Genomic DNA, 4921 nt, shown 5'->3' with positions numbered 1-4921 from the left:
CTGTTTTGTCTCAAAAGGCCTCCTCTTCTAATGCTTTTACATGTGAACTCCCCCCCTTATTTATAACATATAAAAAAGTATTTTTAATATATCAGCTCTAGTAGAGATTTGCACCACCACCGTATTAGTGCGCAACATCTGAACTACATTTGCGTTTACTCTGATGTGTTACACGGCGCCGCTCGCACCGTGCGTCTGCAGCAGCGCCTGGTGCAACAGGCGAGGGGCAGCAGAGCCGCCCACAAAGGCGGTTTCTGAAGATATTGTAAATGCTCTTTTTCTGCAGATTTTACAATAAAACTTGACAAAGTCATGCTGACATTCTCTGTCTTATGCTTTGTTGTTAGGACGACTGGTAGCAGGAGCCTGTCCCCTTTTGCACCGGGCATATGTTAGGCTGCAACGTAGGGCTCTTTAAAACGCATGTGCGCACACACACACACACACACACACAAAAACACACCCCAGCCAAAGCCCACAGGAGCCCACGCAACAGCCTCTGCATCCTGCATGGGGCTTGAGAGCTGGAATCAGCTGCATGAATGATAATAATAATAATAATTAATAATAATAATAATAATACTTCCTCTCCGCCCGAGTCAGCGGGCAAGCTGTTGGTTCACGAGGCAGCGAGGGCTGCAGTCTTGTCTTTGCTTTTGAAGTTTGCTCACAGTTTTCCAAAACCCCTGTGTTTCTCGCAGCCACAATTAAGGCCGCGTTGTACCTGGCGCTGGCACCTGCAAGGGGCTCGTGGCGGCCCGGTAAAAGCAGTAAGGTTGGAACACGCGAGTGCCTGGTTTCCCCATGCACAGGGTGCTATGACACTACGTTTCTGTAGTTAAAAGATTAGCCCGCTATTTCTGCATATTTAATTTATAATTACAATTTTGTTCTAGAAAAAAAACATTAGTCTGCCTTCACACGGAGCTATTGCGACACTGCGACGCAGATGGCTGATTATCAAAGCGTCTAACAGCAGCTTCTTAATAATCCTACGGCAAAAAAAAAAAAACAAAAAAAACACCCTTTTGACAAGCATTATTTGCGGAAACAAATTCCATTTAATTAAGACATGCAGTCTGCGCTGAAGGACATCCTGGCTTGTCATCAGTATTAGCCGCGGCAGACACTGCTGGAGGTTATGCTTTGCATTAGACCTAACCAGGGAAGGACAAGAGCTTGCTGAAGGATTTCTTAAGTTTTCCCGTGTCGTCAGGCTGAGCTGGTTGCTTTTACTTATTTAATTCATTGCGTGGCAGACGCGGGCTCAGCCCCGGCGGTCGCTCCGCGCCGATGGAGCCTTGCTGGCGCAGATGCCCTTAGCGGCAATTACAGCAAGGGTGGGAGCAAGTGCAGCCCTCTGCAAAGCGAGAAGGGCTGGGGCAGCCTCCACCCGCCCTCAGGTGGGCGACGGTGCAGAAGATGTTAAATCCACGTTTACTTTAATGGCTCGGGCGTTAAACGCCAGCCCGCCGGCGCCGGCGTCTCTGCGCCTGCCGAACCGACCCCACACGAGCGACCGCAGCAAGCAGAAGCACCACCGCACCGTCAGGCTAAATATTGCTAAAAAGCACAACCTGAGCAATAAATCCGGGGCTGGTGGTGGCGACGGGATTAATGCCAGACTGGCAGGAGATGCCCGCCGGGGGAAATAATAACATGTTCTCGCTGGTGCAGGAGATACGGGAACGGCAGCTAGTGGGTGCGCGTTGTGTAGCCTGCATGGCAAAACCAAGGCTTTACGAGTGCGCATCCCGCAGTGGTGGGTCCCCGCACCCGGCTTTCTTATTTTGTTTAGTCCAGCTATAGCAATCAGGTGGGCCCCTGTCCCCATCACCTGGAAAAAAATCGCATAGTCCAGATGAAAGGTCCAAGAACGTGAAGAAATCTAATACGACGTTACTGTGATGCTTTAATAGATCAGGACATGCTTAATGGTTTCCAGAAACAGCTTTAAAAAAAAATAACCCTGTTTTTCCTTGTGTATTTGTTTTCCTGAAGATGAATTGGTTCACGGGAGACCAAAAAAGCTTTGCAGGACAAAGCCTGACACATGCTGGAGGTTACGACCGCGCTGGTCGTAGGAGGATGTCCGGAAGACGTGGGTTCAGCACTGGCTCCCGCTAGGGGCTGGAGGGCAGACGGAGCCAGGCAAGGTCCTGGAAGCCGGCGCCCTTGGTGGGGCTGGAGGAGGGACGGAGGCAGCCCTCGGACCCGAGCTGCGCTCCTGCGTTTCCTTAGGCATTTGAGTCCCTGCTGAGCCAAACTAAAAACCGAACCGGGGAGCGAACAACAGCCACGGTGCTCATTTTGTCTGGCGTCTGCCCTCTGCTCCGTGCGTGAAACACGGACATCCTTCCGCCTTCTGCAGTGCTTCAGGGCAGCACCTCAGGGCAGCAAACTGGTTTCCATTCCCCGTGCAGTATCCAGTGTAAACAGGATCGTAGTCCTGACCAGCTACTGGCACAAAAATAACAGGAAGGCGCAATGGTTTTCTGAGTATGAAGCAATCGATAGAAATACTGGATTTGCCAATATTTTAGGTGTTGGTTCAGGAAATTCATCTACAGAGAGGAAAAAAAAAAAACAGAAGACCGTTTCTGCCTGCTGCCCTTATGATGGCCGTTAACACTAATAATAAGGCCATCGCTAATGGCTTCAGTCCTACGTATGGGGATTTACATGCTTAATTGCCGTTAAAGATAAGGCTCGGCAAGGTAGATAAATCCCTCCAGAGATGATAGGAGGCAAATGTTCTCCTGCTTTTACGTGGTGCTGGCGTGCCCCGTGCTGCCCGCTGCAGCCCCGACCGGCCCAGGGGCTGAATTAGCACCTGGAAAGTGCTTCTGAGCAGAAAGTTCAGGAACTGCAACATCAGTTTCTAATTAATTGCAAAAAGAAGAGTTTAAATCACCACGCATGGGTTTTCTGAAGATGCTTCATGGTCGCTACACATGTTTAAAGGAGAGAGAGGTAACCAGGGCATGCGATTTCATCTTCCTGCTGTAACACATCACTCTAACTAAGCAGCATCAGTTCAGTGAAGAGGATCTTTAAGTAGTCATTAAACTCATCATTCCCATAATAAACATTCACAAACAAATAAATAATGCCTTAGAAAATGCATTTTTTTTGAGGAAATCCAACAGCTGCTAGTGCATTGGTAAGAAAACTGGCCATTGTTTTTAATGGGCGAGACATGGTATGGGGAAAATTGTGGATGTATTTTTTTAATGTGTTTGTTAGTGGGTGAATTTGAAGTTATTTAACCCATTGCACTCCCGGTTCTGCACACAGGCTGATTCTGCCGTGACTGTTGCTTTCAGCTTGGCAGGGCAGGGGGTGAGAGCGCATTCCCAAAAGGATGAATCAGTTTTCAGATCAAACCGGGATGGGGGATGGCCAGTGGCTTCTAAACGGAGGAAGGGAGCAGAGAGTGCTCAAGGCACATGAAACTTTAAAAAAAATACTTGTAGCAGATACAGAGGATTATCCTCCAGGCAATTGTCTCGCTTTTGGTAGGAACACAGAATTGTATTACTTATGGGTTAGATATGATGGCCAGAACGGGGAGGCAAACCTGGACAGGGGTTGTGTGGCACAGCTTGGGGTTATGTTTAGTCCTGGTCTCCTCTAAAGGATGCCCTCTGGTCCAGGATCGTTAGTTAGGTATAGCCATATATAAATATAAATAATTACACACACACACACACACACACACACACACACACACACATATATATAAATGAATTGCTATGGCATCTGTAAGTGCTGCAGTTGCAGCCTATGCAGGTTACACATATATGTAATAATTAAATTTTACGTAACAGGTATATATCTTCACTCCCCAAACTCTCCTCAGCAGTTCCCCTCCCTTCCTTCTGACGCCCTTTCAGATGTGATTTCCCCCCCCCCCCATCTTTTTCCCCTCTGGGTTAAAGCTTGATAAATCAAAAGGCCAAAGCTCACGGGACCCTCGTTGCTCTAAAAGCGCCCCGGGAAGGCGGGCGAGGAGAGGTGGGCGCTGGACCACGTCGCCCCAACCCGCCACGTCCTACTTATGCCCCTCGATGTCACGCTTCTCCCACCATCGCTCAGGGCACATGGAAGCTCACGCCTATCCCCAGCCTCTTCTGAACTCCTCCCAGACAAGTGCCCATGGGCACCACGGGATGGAAAACCTGGACTTCTGGCCCCCCCTTTTGCAGAGCAGGTCACACCGCGTTGGCTTGATGGATGAGTGCACGAAGAAGGAGCGGGGAGAAATAAGAAAATTCCGGTAGAGATAAGTAGGATTTACAATGCTGTCATCTCTGGCAACTTCGGCTTTTCAATTCATTAAAAGTCCAGACAAATTAGATGTTTGGATTCATTTAAAATAATTTCTCCTCTTTGACCTAGCTTAATTTATCATTTTACTTCCTTCTGCTGTGCTTAGAGAAGCTGCTGTTTAAATGAACCCAACGGAATATATGAGCGAAATATTAAGCAGTTATCATCAACAACGGGGTACATTAAAACCCAGCACCACAGCTTTCCCTCAGCTATTTCTGCCAAGCCACACACAAAGTGTTCTCCTACAGATGTAGGATTTGTGTTTCTTGCTGCATTAGAGCTGAGACACCTTGTAGCAGTGTTTTCACAGCTCCTACATGCATCTCCGGGATTCGGCTGCAAGTCCCTGCTGAGCCACGCAGCAGCAAAGGGGAAGCCTTCAACAGTCCTTGACATCGTTTAATCCTGGTCCAAAGACACACTTTCAACTTTTTCAGTAGAGTCTTCCTGTGTTTGCATTTCTGCCATTTTTGTATAATTTTTGCAATTTTATGTATTTCTGTGAATTGCTCCATTCTAGTGAGGAAATGTGCTATTTGTAATGCTCTACATGCAAATTTATTACCAAAGCAGAGGCTGGATAACC

This window comes from Apteryx rowi, unplaced genomic scaffold, assembly GCF_003343035.1.
Source record: "Apteryx rowi isolate R43461 unplaced genomic scaffold, aptRow1 scaffold_2, whole genome shotgun sequence".
NCBI lineage: Eukaryota > Metazoa > Chordata > Aves > Apterygiformes > Apterygidae > Apteryx > Apteryx rowi.
Note: the sequence above shows the minus strand (reverse complement) of the source record.